The sequence below is a fragment of the Stegostoma tigrinum genome, unplaced genomic scaffold (assembly GCF_030684315.1).
Source record: "Stegostoma tigrinum isolate sSteTig4 unplaced genomic scaffold, sSteTig4.hap1 scaffold_479, whole genome shotgun sequence".
Classification (NCBI taxonomy): Eukaryota; Metazoa; Chordata; class Chondrichthyes; order Orectolobiformes; family Stegostomatidae; genus Stegostoma; species Stegostoma tigrinum.
In genome coordinates, this window is record NW_026728407.1 from 2,917 (window position 1) to 19,760 (window position 16,844).

The window sequence follows — 16,844 nt, forward strand, 5'->3', positions numbered from 1 at the left end:
AAATTGTTGCTGTCTCTTTTGGTGAACTTGGTTCTTCATCTTTCTCAGAGTTTGGGCTGTCAAAGGTTTTAGACCTGCAATTATTTAAGACCACAAAACCGTAAGACATAGGTGCAGAAATTAGGCCATTCGGCCCATTGAGTCTGTTCTGCCATTTCGTCATGGCTGATAAGTTCCTCAACCCCATTCTCCTGCTCTCTCCCCATAGCCCTTGATCCCCTTGATAATCAGGCACCTATCTGTCTCAGTTTTAAATTTCCTGGCCTCCACAGCATTCTGTGGCAGTGAATTTCACAGACTTAAAACTCTCTGGCTGAAGAAGTTTCTGCAAATCTCCAATTTAAAAGGTCTTGTCTTCATTCTAAGGCTGTGCCCTCGGGGCCTCGTCTCTCCTACCGATGGAAGCATCTTCCCAACAACCATTCTGTCGAGGCCATTCAGTGTTCTGAAAGTTTCAATTAGATCACCCCTCATCCTTCTAAACCCCAAATGAGTAGAGTCTCAGAGTCATCAACCGTTCCTCATATTTTAAGGTTTCAATTCCCTGGACCATTCTCGTGAACCTCCTCTGAACACGTTCCAGGGACAGTACATCCTTCCTGAGATATGGGCCCAAGTCTGCACGCAGTACTCCAAGTACGGCCAGACCAGAGCCTTATAAAGCCTCAGAGGTACAGCCCTGTTTTTAGATTCATATCTTTTCACAATAAATGCCAACATTGCATTTGCCTTCCTGACTATATAAGGCAAAAACTAAAGACATTTTAAAAAAACACTTGCACCCAGAAGTGGCTTCATCACAAAAGAACCAATGAAATATTTAGTGTCAAATCCATAAGACCATAAGATATAGGGGCAGAATTAGCTCATTCGACCTCCTCAGTCTGCTTTGCCATTCAATTCTGGCTGTGATGTTTCTGAAGCCCAATCGCCAGCCTTCTTCTGAAACCCTTGATCCCCTTATTAATCAAGAACCCATCTCTCTCTCTATCTTAAACAGTCCGAATGACGTCGGCTTCCTGCAATGTTTTCCTCAGATTAACCACTCCCTGTCTGAAGAAATTCTTTCTTACCTTAGTTCTAAAGGTTGGCCTCTTCACTCCGCGACTGTGCCCGCATGTCCTAATCTCTCCTCCTAGTGGAAACATCTTCTCTGTTCCATGTACAATCCTTCCAGGCCTCTCAGTATTCTGTAAGTGCCAATAAAATTCCCTCCCATCCTTCTAAACTCCATCCTAAACTGAACCAAAACCCTCAACCACTCTTCAGATGACAAGCCCTCTCAAGTTGTCAAGTCCTATTCAACTGGATTTGTTAAACAGGCAACATTTCTGATGTATGTAACTACAATAGATCGAGATTTGTTTTTCCCTTCCAAGCTCTAACAGGTGGTTTGCAAGTGACAGGAGTTGAGTCTGGAAGAGGAGCTGGGGGAGTTGCAAGGAAGAAGGGATTTCAACTTTCACACAAGTTCTCAAAGCACAATGGTCTGGATTTTTTTGGGCGATGCGGGGAGGTGGGACATGTAATAACACTGCAAACAGAGTTAGAGAGTCAAGTTTTTCAATATATTTACTGGCAGTGCACAGTCCAATGTTTGGAAAAGAAATATTCCATTAAAGACTGTGTGTTAATGCATGGCCAATCATTCGCTGACAATTAAATTGGAGGTGGGAGGATTAGGAAAATGGCAGGGAGGGAGTTTACCACCTACACATTGCAAAGCTATGTGACATGGGCCAGTTCTCTTTTTCACCTGGGCTCTCCCTGACATCTAAGGACTGCCTCCCTCACTTTCCTGATGGCGCCCACTTACACAACCTCAGTGACAATCAGCATTAACAGTAGGGCTGAGAAAGGTGCTGATCTGCCATCCCTTTCACTGGACTAGCAGCTGTCAAAACTGAGCCAAACCGTCAACTGGTGAGTAACCCGGCAATGATCTCTTTGTTGGTCACCGCTGGAATCGGCCAAGGCCTCCAGGTTGCAGTTCCAGCAGAAGGCCTGCAGCATGAACCACAATCTTCCATCTAAAATTTCTTTTTACAACACTAAGAACAGAGCAAATATTAGAACAACAGCCAACTGTTTCTTTAATGTAAAAGAACAAACTACAGAAGCCGACAAGCTGAAAGAAAAGCAGGCATTGCTGGAGAAACTCAACAGGTTTTGCAGCATCTACAGACAGAAAACAGAGTTCAAGTTGAGCCAAGCGACACGTCTTCAGAGATGCGAAGTTCTGAACATGGGAACCTCAACTCAAAATGCCCACTCTGCTTTCTCACCACAGATGCTGCTAAGTTTCAGGAGAAAGTCTCTAAATAATGTTCCTGAAAATGGCGGCCTCCAGAGGTTGCCCTTCACATAGTTGTATTCTGATTAAAGCATCATTTCCTCACACATTGGATCAATACTTACTTTCTGATCTCAGCAACTGTCTCTAGAGGAATTGGATTTTCAAGCTCCTCACAGCTCGGAATGTTAGCATTGTTTCCGCTGCTGAAATTAGTTGTGAAGAATGTCATTTTAAACAAACACTTGTACCCAGTAATTCTTAGCTCATCGGTAGTTTCCTTTGTATTCCTTGTGCTCTGAATAAAGCAAACCTTAACCACATATTGTATTCAAATTTACTCTTTCATGACAGATTTTAGAGAGCATGGTTTCCCATCTACCTTGTAGTTTGCACCGTCAGGTGATCTGCAAATGGTCCGAAAAGTGTTATCAAGTAAATTTGAGGAAACATCCACATCCACAAGAAAATTATCTCCATACACCTGAAAGACATTGAGTCGGCATTTCGTGCCATTGAGAGCTAATTTTCTAACAACGGGTCAAGACGCAACTACAGAATATGGTGATTGGTCTCCCCAAAACCCTGAACAATAGTTTACAGGATAAGACCGTGAGACTGGAGTGTGGTTGTAAAGACAGAGAGAGGGACAGAAGGATGTAACAGATTCATATATTCAACATTTTATATTTGTTGCAAAGTCTAAAAATATCTCAAACAAAGAGCTCCTGGCCCAAATATAGAAGGGCAACCAACTTTCCAATGAAGAACTTCAGATACTGTCTGTACATACAGGGCTGAATGTCCCAAGTCAACTGGCCTTGGCCTGAGACATGACATTCTTGGCAAAGTGGAGGGGAGTTCAGGAGGAAAGCTGAACTCTCTTCTGCACCATTATACTGTATTGTCAGTGGTGGGCAAAGTAGCCGGCTTAACGACGCACTGGGCATGAATTAAGTCACCAGCTGAGAGCTGCACATGTCTGTCTCTCTGGCAAATATTGGAGCTCCTCAACTCCTACAGTGGACATTGGCCTGCAGATCTCCTTTGTATAAGCTCAGCAATACCAACCGTAATGACAGCAAAGAAAAGATTGCAGCTCTGCCTCTATTTCATTCTTGGTCAACTGTTTTTATAAAATAGATCACCCTCCAGATGTACTGCGAGTAGGTTTTTCTTCAAAACCTTCACAGGAGATTTGAAAGACACCACAGGCAGACTGAGGGGAGGGGAGAAGGTGGGAACCTCAATTCTTCATGTTGTATCCTTAATTCAGAGCTCAGCTATCTAAATGTTTGGCGACAAATGGAGATCTGAATAGTGAATGGATGAGCAATTTTTCACTGAACACTTTTGGATCTTTTCTGTTGATACAACTTTTCTTTTTAAACAAACAAAATCTGTGTAGATTTTTGATACAATCAAGCAACTTTGTTAATGTGACTGCTGCTGTCTCGTGTTTGCTGCATTGCTGTGGGAGGAAGGCCCTCCATAGATCTTACAGGAAGTGCCAGCAGGTTTTTTAACATTGTTGTATTTTGGATGAAACTTAATTAAGTCACACATAAGATTAAATCTTACTTTGTGCTCACTGAATCGATTACTGGAATCTCTTCTGCCTCTGAGGTGTCAAAGCTTCCATATCTGCAATTGGTCAGACAGCACAAACTAAGTGATTTTAAACAAGCTTGAATCTACAATTTGCATTCAGCCACTGAAAAACATCTGAAGGTTCAGGATTTCGGCATTTGAAGCCTTGATTACCGAGTTTGTTAATACTTTGCATTGAAACTCCAATTTGGCATTTTACAGCATACCTGCCACTTCCCATACAAGGAGGGAAGAGTAAAGCATTCAATGTGGTTCTGTCTCATCTGATCGTAACTTCAAATCTACATTCCTGCCTCTCCTAATGACCTTTCACCTCCTCTCCCTCAACAAGTATCTGTTTATCTTTGCATTTACAATATTCCAGAGCTCTGCTCTGCATTTAATTGCTTTCCAAATTACTTAACATGTCTGTACACGATCATTTTGTGATTCATGCACGAGGATACCCAGATTCCACTGTATCTCAGAGCAATGCAATCTCCCTCAATAAAAACAAAACTGCTATTCTTTCTGCCAAAATGGACTTCAAATTTACCATATACAACTCTATTTGTCAGATCGTTGACGACTTGCTAAACCTATATTTCTCTGCAGTATTCCGAAGTCCTCTAAGGTTAATTTTTTAGCGCATCTTTGTCACGTCACCAAATCTGTCAGTCACAAATTCATTCCTTCAGAAGTCATGGACTGATCGTCAACACTTGGAAAACTTGGGCAGGAACAGATTTTTAAAATTATAGTCATACTATACGATCCTAACCATTTTGAACTCAAGTTAATTCTCTGTCTCAAATAAAAACCTCAGTAAATGAGAACACTTAAGTAAAAAGAGATGAATTCCCTGGATCTAATTACAGAACACCAAAATAACTGTAGCATCTAGTCAGACTGTTTCTCCCTTTCACCACGGATAAAGGAAAATTTTGAAATGTAGGGTGCGTGTAAGGTGAACGGATGCTATAAACATCCGTTGAATTATGATGATCTTTTAGCCGAATTAAAATGGTTGACTCAAACACTAATCTTAAACACAAAATCTGTCCAATTGGTAAAATGGGTTTGAAATTTGAATGGCATGGAAGCCATTTTGTTGTTGACTTTTTAAAAACTCCAAGAATCTCCCTGCAGATGGAGACTTTCACCAAAAGACAATGGACAAGTTAGAGATCAAAGCAGCCAAAGTAATAAACAGCTACATTGTGAAAGGAGGAGACAGTAAATATAACAGATGACTGTCTTAACCACAGCTACCTTAGAGTTTAATGAGAACCAAACTCCTCAAATTTCAACAAACCACAGTTTGCTGAGATTCCTTGGTTTTACGAAATTTTCGTTTTACCTTTCAAAGAATACCATCATCTAAGAATGACCACCGGCCTAACACAAAAGCAAATAAGAAAGTAATAACCTGCGAAGAATCGTTGTCCACTATCTCACCTCTGAGAGATAACATGAGACACATGAGTGAGCTGTGATGTTTCAAATTCTACGGCAAGAATGGGTCACCCTTTTTTAAAAACTCAGAAGCTTATTGCTGGAATTATTCTGCTGGAACATTTATTTAGTTGGGCAAAGAAAGAGAATATTTTGGCAACAGGCAAAAAGAGAAACCCAAATTCACTTTTGAAAGGTCCAGCTGGATCGATTTCTGCAACCCATTGGGTTCATGAAAGCCAGCTCATTAGCTTACTGCTTTGAAGAAAAATCTAATCATCTCTGGTTATTTGCTGATTTTCTCAAATTTTATAACCATAGCACATTTGGGAAACTTCTCCTACCCAGGGATATCCCTCTAATGTCAGAGGTACATCAATTGAAGGTCAGCAGTGGTGAGAATCGCTTTGTACCCGAACTGAGCTTTGATAAGTTACCCCAAAACATCATTTGTGAAGTACATAAACTGTTCAATGCTCACCCAACGTGCAAAAAACTAATGTATAAAAACTGAGGTGACGAGAGAAACCATCACTGATGTCATTTGAAAAACATTTCACCCATTATTACAGAATTGCGGTATTCCTGCATATTTCAGTTGGAAGCAGACATTCATTTGACCAACATTTTAGTTTTGCAATGAAGGTTCCTCACCCTGGACTCAGCTTCCAAACTTTGATTGTTATGCCCAACACAGACTTACAGACAATTGATCAGAGATAATGGGAACTGCAGATGCTGGAGAATCGAATTAACAAAGTGTGGAGCTGGATGAACACAGCAGGCCAAGCAGCATCTTTGGAGCACAAAAGCTGGCTCTAGGCCTGACACGTCAGCGTGTGTGCTCCTAAGATGCTGCAGAGCCTGCTGTGTTCATCCAGCTCCACACTTTGTTATTACAGACAATTGATAGGCTTCTTTCAATTAAAGTAACATTTTTCCATTCACTACATGCAGAAACTTAAACATTCCAAACATAGTTGTAGGAAGCGCCAAACTACATAAAAAGCATTGAAGGAAGTCAACGTCACTGTTTATCTTTAATACCAAGGTCTAGACATTGTCCTAATACATTCACCACACTTTTTAATCGTTGTATTGTACTGGTTCTCGATCGCTTCATTATTGCGAAAAAATAATCAAAAATACATTGGCACCTGTCTCAGCATTATGTTTTGTGAGTATGTTTTATTCACTTCTGTCCCAAATCACTAGCCGGGTGCTTAAACATGATTTGTGCCACCATTTGGGATCAGGGATATTGGAAAGCGATGGGGGCACAAAACAGGAGAGCTGAAGGACTGCTTTGCCTTGTTGTAAACAAACAAGCTCATCAGTCCCACTGCAGTCTCTCTTTATGAAGGACTTCAAGTCTAATTACTTTTAATCAAGTTATTCAAACTTATTATGGCACATGACATAGGAGATAGAATTTGAATCTGGACCTTTTGGGCAGAAGGTGTAGGATAAAACCATCTGTGTGGAGGATAAAATCCTCCAGAATACTTTAAAAAATGTGGACTTTTCTGATGAAACTGGATGAAAGTTAAAGCCCAAATTTGCAGAGCTTAACGTCCGAGGGATTTGGGTGCAGGTAAGTTCATGTCTTCAATGAACAAAAAATCGTCTCCCTGACTGAGGGTTGGATGGAGATTCTCAGTTTCCTGAGAGTTGTTTCCATATGGCTAGTTTCAGCGATTCATTGCCAGAAGGATTAATAACAAAAATTACTCGAAAGAACATACTTTTCGATCATTACCATTAAACAAAGGAGATGCTCATTAGATTTATGCTCACTTGTCCAGGAGGATGTACAACACACTTTCAGCAGTGGTATATGCTTGGTATGTCGAAAAGAATGTGCAGATGTAGAAACGCTCCTTGTTCATGAGAGCGATTACAAAATTTTCGACGAGTCTTTTTGAGGTCTCAGAGTTAAGAATTTGAACGTTGGAGGTATCGACAGTGAGATGTGATGGAAGCTCATCTCCTGATGCCTACAGAGAGTACGAATTTAAAAAGTAAATGTGATGCAGGAACAACGTTTATTTGTACAGATCTCTGACATGGTAGAAACATTTCAAAATGCTTCACATTTACATAATCATTTAAAAATCACTCCAAGATTCATGAAGCTAAAACTAGGACAGGCCACCAAAAGCTTGGTCAGAAAGATTGGTTTTGAGGACAAAGAGGAGATGTTTTGGAAGAGTGTCGCAGAACTGGGTAGCTGAACACACCAATGACAGAATAAAGAAGATCAAGCATGCAGGGAAAATCAAAGTGGCCAGAATTAGAAGTGCAAAGATATGAGCATTGAAGGGCTGGAGGGGAATACCATTGATGAGGAGATACAATATGTTCAATCCAATGATAAAGCAGCTGGTCACTTCATGTATTACTTGAACCATTCAAAGAAAATACAAAGTTAAAGTCAAAACATCACAGAAACATGGCCAGCTAGATTCATATAAAACAGAAATTTGAGCCTTGGAGTTATTTTGTATCGATCTCAAGAATATTAAACCATCATTTTAAGTAAATAAACATTTAATATTAAATCCCTTCAGCTGACCACCCACTATTTCTCAATTTCTACTTCAATCCAGTCATCAGATGGGCCAGCAAGTTTCCACAACAGAGTAAATGTGGAATTATGTACAGCAACTTCTGTCTACAGCTCGAGGCCACAGCAAGCTACCGGAAATTAGACAGTCTGGCTTCAATCCTGTTTGAATTCTCTGCTAACAATATCACTGACTTCACATTTCTGAACAATATTGTTTTTAGGAATCTAATTACTCTTGAAAGCAAGCTTACATAACTGGTAGGAAAACAGAGAGGTGTAAAATGTTTGCTGACTTGGCGGAAAATAGAAGGAGGGAGAAACTGAAGAAAAAGGAAACCTCTGTTTTTTTTTGTTCCACAACTCATGCCATGCAAGGTTTCTTCCAATGTGCTGCCTAAGGGTTATCATACTTGATGCTGTGGAGTGTGCAAAAGAAATTAAGAACTCTCACAAAGAACTTCATAGTTCAAATCGCATCAAGCACCCCTATATCAAATTCAGTTTCCTTCATGTCAGCAGATGAATATACCTTTGGGATTGGGCAGGGGTCAGGGTGGAGCATGTCAGCAAAGGAGGGAATTGGAGCACTCTTTAAGGAGCCTGATTTGAAATTTGAAATCCAATGTGAACCTCTCAACTTTGCCAGAGTAGCTGGCCGGTTCAGTCAGAATGATGAATTGTCTGTAATCACAGGAAATGTATTTCCAAGACTTGTTCCAAGTAATAGAAAATTGTACAAAATGTGTTTCAATTAAATGAAGTTGTCGTTTTAAGAACTTTACCCCACACAAGTATAAAAAAGCATGACTGAAGAAAAGCATAACCTTCAAACAAAGATAACAAAGTGTGGATAATAAAATGTGAGGCTGGATGAACACAGCAGGCCAAGCAGCATCTTAGGAGCACAAGATGCTGCTTGGCCTGCTGTGTTCATCCAGCCTCACATTTTACTATCTTGGAATTCTCCAGCATCTGCAGTTCCCATTATCTCTAACAAAGTGTGGAGCTGGGTGAACACAGGAGGCCATGCAGCATCTTAGGAGCACAAAAGCTGATGTTTCGGGCCTAGACCCTCCATCAGAAAAAGGGGAGGGGGAGAGGGTTCTGAAATAAATGGGGAGAGAGGGGGAGGCAGATCGAAGATGGATAGAGGAGAAGTTCGGTGGGGAGGAGACAGACAAGTTTCGAGGCAGGAATGGAGCCAGTAAAGGTGAGTGTAGGTGGGGAGGTGGGGGGGATAGGTCAGGCTGGGGAGGTCGGATAGGTCAAGGGGGCGGGATGAGGTTAGACAGAAGGAAATGGGTGTGTGGCTTGGGGTGGGAGGAGGGGATAGGTGAGAGGAAGAACAGATTAGGGAAGCGGGGACGAGTTGGGCTGGTATTGGGATGCGGTAGGGGAAGGGGAGATTTTGAAGCTCAAATTGTTTATGTGTCACCATATTTTGATCCAGTAAGACAAATAACATTAAAAATAAATTGATGTTTTATGACCATGCTGACAATCTCAGCAAGAGAAATTACGTAATGTCCATGTTTAAATATTACAAGAGCAAAACTATTGAATGGTTGCAATACGTTACTAAAATAAAGGCTACCAGCTGTCAATACATTGCTTTCACCATTTTTAATGGTGAAATCTCTGTTCCTTCCTCTCTCACCCTACTTCTCATTCCTTCCATCTGTTCTGTTGTTGTGGTACCAGGCTATCAGCTCCCCTACTCAAATTTACTTCATAATCATTCTTCCCGCTCCTTTCCTTCCCATTCATCGCACGGTGTAACAGAAGAAAGGGCAGGATATCTATGGAAGGATGTGCCCTTCAGTGTTCTAAGTTTTCACAATGCCAGCAAAAAGGAAAAAAAAATAATCGAGCACAGTAAATCACAGTCCCTCAACGCACAGTTTTTGCGGCGATAATTCAAAACTGGTGCATTTTCACAGCATATTGAACATATGCAATTAGTAAGCAATCAACAGGCATGGAGGAAATCTCTCAAGCAGATATTAACATGTCAATAAAAGCAGGATGGAAGAGTTGAAGTTAATTATGCAGTGGAGAAAATCAACTGAAGTGTGCACATTCAGGTTTCAAATATTAAGTAGAGTTCCACATGAACATTGTTTTATTTACCTCTCGTAGTCAAAATGCCACAACACACTAGCTTGCCTGACAGATGACATGTTCTCTTCTTGTTTCAAATTCAGGAACTGGTTTGCAAATCTGGTTCAAATTTGGACTTTGTTAACTGAAGGTTGCCAGGCACAGCATGTGGCAGAGCAGTGGAATGTGGGCAGTGATTGAAACACCATCTAATGTCCACACTTAACTCCTATTAACACACTCCAGTTTGTGGCTATAAGTTAGTTCTAGTCATGATGATTGTCAAAAATTTACGAAAAACATGACAGTTATTTTCACCACCCCCACTACACGACATCAAGGGACACAATTCCTCTTCATGATTATGTCGTTGTTCTATGTTCATCATGAATGTAAATTGGGTGACTATTCTATCTCAGTCTTAAATTGAAAAGAAGAATTTGCACGTCGCTTACTTAATTAATACCAATTAGAAAAGTTGAACAGATCTCTATCCTAGTACACAGCATACTTTTGTTACTCCATTTGTCTTACAGTTTGCTTGCTGAATATCTCAGAACTTAAACGATATTTTCTGAATTCATAGGAATAAGGTCTCTTGAGCTTGCTCCATTGTATCACATCATGATGTGTTTCTCTCTTAACTCCATTTATCCACCATTTATCCATTTACCGTGAATACACTGGCATAACATAAATGGCAGTCTTGAAGTTCTGAATGAACCCAACAGACTCCAACTTCAGAAGCTCCAACGGACAACATTTTTGGAAAAACGTCTGTCGCCAGATTTCACACCCAACGGACATAGCTTGGATTTGAAAAGTGCAGCAATAGATATTTCCTGACATAAACAGTCAGTGATTATCACAAGAAAAACCCGCTTGTCTGTTTCAAAGTGACCCACCTTTCGAAAAAAAAAGTCACCATTATCACACCACATCATAGGGCTGTGCTCACATGAGTGAGAGAGAGAGACAGCTGGTGGTTGTTTAACCAGCATGTCAGGCACGGGGAGAAGTTGAGAAGGACAATCCCTCATGGTCAACACAAATGTTGTTTACTCTTTCAATATCATCTTGCTCTTCCTTAGAACAATTGAAACTTTAAAAGGCCAAGTGAGCAGACGAGAGCATCAGCCTTCAAATATTTCAGCTCCCTCAGAATGAAATGGGACAAACCTGTGACCAAATATATAAAACATCTTGCACATCGTGGAAGAACGTGCGAGTGAGTGAGTGTTGGATGGTATATTGGAATATGAAGAATAAGTAATCGGGGATTGGAATTTGTCATGTGTAAAAAACCAAGGATAGTACAAACCATTTTTATTCAGAGTAGTATGACGGAAATCTGACTGCTTCGGCAAGCTGACTGACCGGAAATAACAGTCAAATCTATAAGATAAATGAAAACATCATGACAGACAAAACAAAATTAAACATGTAAAGAGAAAGACTGCCATAAAAATTAAATACTAGACCAAAAAAGATAAAATGCTGACTTCAGTGTAGTTACATCTGTCCATGATCTGTTTGCTCTTCTGATATCACATTGCTCTTGCTTAGAAAACACAACTCTAAAATCCTAACTAAGCCAACACGGACGTCAGGTTTCAGACTTTTTAGGCCACTCAAAATAAAAATCAACAAAGCTTTCACATCAATATATAAATAAAAATCACTCTACACACCCTGGAAGCACTGTCTCAGAATCTAAAGGGAGTAACCCACAGTCGAGGCAAGGTAGGCTGCCTTCATGCAGGATAGGTTCACCAAGAGCAGTCTCTGGCATTAATACAGGGTAATGGGCACTGCCAGATGGACACCCGAGGCAGTCAGCTTCTCAGAGTCCACACCTCTGCAGTCCAGTGAGTGGGACTCAGTCAGCCCAGTGGGAGACTGAACCCAGTGTGGGGAGTGGGGAGAAAACAGCTGGGAAACTGTAGAGACATCAGTTAGATGTCGGGTCACCTATTGCTCAGTCTGTCAAGGTCGCTCAAGGGGGCTGCCACATCAGTCCTCATTGTGCTCAGTGATATTACACTGAGAACTGTCTGACTCCAGGGTCAGGGTGCTGTCATTGATGCAAGGCTGACAACTACTACTTTTCAGAGGTGTCAATGGACCGCTGCTGTTTTAATCTCGTCGGATATGGGAGGCACGGTGGCTCAGTGATTAGCACTGCAGCCTCACAGTGCCAGGAACCCGGGCTCGATTCCAGGCTCAGGCTGACTGTGTGGAGTTTGCATATTCTCCCCGTGTCTGCATGGGTTTCCCCTGGGTGCTCCCACAGTCCAAAGATGTGTAGGCTAGGTGGATCGGCCATGCTAATTTGCCCGTAGTGTTGAAGGGTGTGTGGGTGAAAGGAAGATGGGTCTGGGTGGGATGCTTCAAGGGGCGGTTTGGACTTGTTGGGCTGAAGGGCCTGTTTCCACACCGTAGGGAATCTAATCTAATTTAATATGTCACAGATGAGTATGAGCAAATGGAACAAAGGAGCAGGAATATTTCCAAGATAACAAAGTGTGGGGCTGGATGAACACAGCAGGCCAAGCTGCTGCAGTTCCCTGATAATAAAATGTGAGGCTGGATGAACACAGCAGGCCAAGCAGCATCTCAGGAGCACAAAAGCTGACGTTTCGGGCCTAGACCCTTCATCAGAGAGGGGGATGGGGGGAGGGAACTGGAATAAATAGGGAGAGAGGGGGAGGCGGACCGAAGATGGAGAGCAAAGAAGATAGGTGGAGAGGGTGTAGGTGGGGAGGTAGGGAGGGGATAGGTCAGTCCAGGGAAGACGGACAGGTCAAGGAGGTGGGATGAGGTTAGTAGGTAGCTGGGGGTGCGGCTGGGGGTGGGAGGAAGGGATGGGTGAGAGGAAGAACCGGTTAGGGAGGCAGAGACAGGTTGGACTGGTTTTGGGATGCAGTGGGTGGGGGGGAAGAGCTGGGCTGGTTGTGTGGTGCAGTGGGGGGAGGGGATGAACTGGGCTGGTTTAGGGATGCAGTGAATTTGGCTTTTACTTTTATGGTGTTTTCATTTGTCTTTTAGGTTTGATGATACTTCACCTTTCTCATTCCTCAGACTCCAACCCACTTTGATTCTGAAAGGTATGAGTTATCATTAATTTTTCACAAAGCACAAGCTTCAATCCAGTTCCTTGTCTCCCTGTGTTCAGTCAGGCATCGACTCACTTATTCCAGACCTCACATGGAAATTTGCCTTTCGAGACAATGGGAACTGCAGATGCTGGAGAATCCAAGATAACAAAGTGTGGAGCTGGATGAACACAGCAGGGAACTGCAGCAGAGATAATGGGAACTGCAGATGCTGGAGATTCCAAGATAATAAAATGTGAGGCTGGATGAACACAGCAGGCCAAGCAACAAACAACTGCACCTCCCAGTCGCAAACCATTTCCACTCCCCCTCCCATTCTCTTGATGACATGTCCATCATGGGCCTCCTGCACTGCCACAATGATGCCACCCGAAGGTTGCAGGAACAGCAACTCATATTCCGCCTGGGAACCCTGCAGCCATATGGTATCAATGTGGACTTCACCAGTTTCAAAATCTCCCCTTCCCCCACTGCATCCCTAAACCAGCCCAGTTCATCCCCTCCCCCCACTGCACCACACAACCAGCCCAGCTCTTCCCCCCCACCCACTGCATCCCAAAACCAGTCCAACCTGTCTCTGCCTCCCTAACCGGTTCTTCCTCTCACCCATCCCTTCCTCCCACCCCCAGCCGCACCCCCAGCTACCTACTAACCTCATCCCACCTCCTTGACCTGTCCGTCTTCCCTGGACTGACCTATCCCCTCCCTACCTCCCCACCTACACCCTCTCCACCTATCTTCTTTGCTCTCCATCTTCGGTCCGCCTCCCCCTCTCTCCCTATTTATTCCAGTTCCCTCCCCCCATCCCCCTCTCTGATGAAGGGTCTAGGCCCGAAACGTCAGCTTTTGTGCTCCTGAGATGCTGCTTGGCCTGCTGTGTTCATCCAGCCTCACATTTTATTATCTTGGAATCTCCAGCATCTGCAGTTCCCATTATCTCTGCTGCAGTTCCCTGCTGTGTTCATCCAGCTCCACACTTTGTTATCTTGGATTCTCCAGCATCTGCAGTTCCCATTGTTTCGAAAGGCAAATTTCCATGTGAGGTCTGGAATAAGTGAGTCGATGCCTGACTGAACACAGGGAGACAAGGAACTGGATTGAAGCTTGTGCTTTGTGAAAAATTAATGATAACTCATACCTTTCAGAATCAAAGTGGGTTGGAGTCTGAGGAATGAGAAAGGTGAAGTATCGTCAAACCTAAAAGACAAATGAAAACACCATAAAAGTAAAAGCCAAATTCAACATGAAAAGAGAAAGAGTACGATCACACTTAAATACTAGACCAAAAAATATCAACTGCTGACTTCAGCCTCATTATATATGTCAAATATTCATTTGCGCCTTCACTGTCTACTTGGTCTTCCTTCAACAATTTAACATTTTAACTTGTCAACTGAGCAGCCAGGACATCACCCTTCAGATACTTCAGTTCAAAATGAAACTCAACGAAGCTTTGCTCTAATTCAACTCCTTGAACATCGGGAATGATTTCCCAAAGGGCCTTTTTCATCCAAATACTATTTTTTGGCTGCTGTAATGTAGGAAAGGCACTGGTTAATGTGCAGAAAGCACGTTTTCATGAATAACAATTGGTAATGACTAGTTTCTCCATTGAAACAACATTCACTGAGGGATAAATCGTAGATGATTTATACGGGAGAATTCCATTCTTGTTTTTTTTGCGAATTGTTGTGATAATGGGATCTTGTGGTCATCCGAGATGAACATTTTCCCTGCTAATATCACCTTCAGCAAAGACCAGAAGAAACATTTTGCTCCATCAAAGAGTGGACACAAAAATGTGGCCAATATAATTTTGGTTTTGGCAAGTACTGGAACCATTGTGACCCACAACATACACGCATCAATTCAATCGGGTTACCCCACATTCACATCATTTTTCCAGTTTTCCCGTCTTTGAAATTCGTACTAAAATCTAATTTCTTTACAAATAGTGTCCAGTATATATTGAATTCAAATTACCTCAAAACTCTTCTCACAACCAAGAGTGATACCACGAAGGTATTGCTCCTTTCCCTCCGCTTCAATTCGTGTTAGTTCTAATTACACTGATGAGGGAGAGAAAAGAAATAAGCGATTCGCACTTGAAACTGCAGAGCTACAAGTCTGCAATGTTCACCTCACGTTGTCTCAACATGAAGTGAAGACACACAGCAGTTACTGTTTATTCTTGTTTGTGTTTATGACATCACAGGCAAACCATTGTGATGTCACTGGGCTTATTCTTTTTTAAAAGAAAACCTTCCTGAGAAAGAACACAAAACCTGTTCGAGCAGTTACCTGCTGTTTTCCACTTCATCTCCGTGTACGCGGTTGTCATGTGGGGAGGGCTTGTTTGTAAACGTGGGCATCATGTCATGGATGCAGTTTCCCATCTTCACCATCTTCCCTGAACAGCCTTCCTGGTATATTGCCCATGGAGGTGAAGGCACCAGGAGGCCTGCCCACATGTGACCAATCCGTCTATTAATTTATTTGGTGGCCAGACTGGCTGGTCAGCTGTCAAGAGGAAGGATGGTCTCATCTGTCCTGAAAGTCCATTAAAAACATCCTGGAGGTTAATTCAATGTTTACATTGACCTTCGAATCCTTTGCACTCCTCTCATCACAGTCACAACAACACTTACTGTTATGTCCTGCATGTTCACCAACTCTCTATTCATGCTCATACATTACCTTCAGTTCCAGAGCCCTTCCCTTATCTATTAGCCACCAGTGTGACACCCTACAAAGTGCCTCTTGGGAATCCAAGTGCTATGCAGCTGTTGGTTTCCTCTTTGCGACCTCACTTGTTTGACTATCAAAAAGGAATGAAATTGTCAAACATGCCTGGCCCCAGGGTGACCTTGAACTTACCTGCAACTGCCCTGTCTCCATCATGGAAAGTCTTCTTCTGGATTGACCACGTTGATTTAATCAGATGATACGATTTTTGTTTTAAAAGCATTGCTAAAACATACTTAATGAAGAGACATTATTAAGCACTTTCCCAACTGATTGAAATCATGTTAACTGGCTTTATTCCTTATTTTTGCTCCTCCTTCTTTCTTACATAGCAGTGTTACAACTGCTAATTTCTACTGAACTCAGACTTTTCCAGAATCCAGGATGTTTTGGAAAACCAGAAACCAAAATATCTGCGATGTCTGAAGCTGGGCTCCAGGGGTATTCAGTTTCTTGGAAGGACTGACAAGAAGGAGGAGGTAGGTCAGCTTTGCTGGTTACGGAATAAAATTAATATGGTAATGACAATGGATATTAGTTCTGGTGAAATGGAGTCTGGGTACAGTTTAGAAACATCAAGGGACAGAAATTGACAGTGGTCGATGTATATACACCCCAGTCAACTCGCGTGGTACTTTTAGCAGAAGGCACTAAAAAGGAAATTGAAGACACCAGCAGAAAGGGAGAGCTCTACTACGATGAAAGGTCACTGACTTCAAGAGTCAGGTGACTTCAGTTGGCATAAAGATTGGGCAAAGCAAATCAGTTATCATTGCATACAGGAGGAATTCCTGACGTACTTTTTAAATTCATTCACGGGATGAGGGCATCACTGGCCAGGGTAACATTTATTACACATTCCTAAATGTCCAGAGAGCAGTTAAGAGTCAACCACATTGCTGTGGGTCAGGAGTTACATGTAAGCAAGAATGGCAGTTTACTTCCCTTAAAGGACAACAGATTCATGCTCATCATT

The 16,844-nt window shown here is 42.2% G+C and overlaps 1 long non-coding RNA gene across 1 annotated transcript in view; it reads right to left on the reverse strand.

The window, feature by feature from the left end:
• LOC132208569 (uncharacterized) overlaps window positions 1-16,844 on the reverse strand; it is a 23,613-nt gene continuing 6,769 nt past the window's right edge. Inside the window, exons 2-5 of the long non-coding RNA XR_009444694.1 lie at window positions 14,262-14,320; window positions 11,329-11,402; window positions 7,136-7,335; window positions 1-3,937 (exon numbers count right to left, since the gene is read on the reverse strand). This is a non-coding gene — a long non-coding RNA (uncharacterized LOC132208569). The remainder of the gene's footprint in view (window positions 3,938-7,135; window positions 7,336-11,328; window positions 11,403-14,261; window positions 14,321-16,844) is intronic.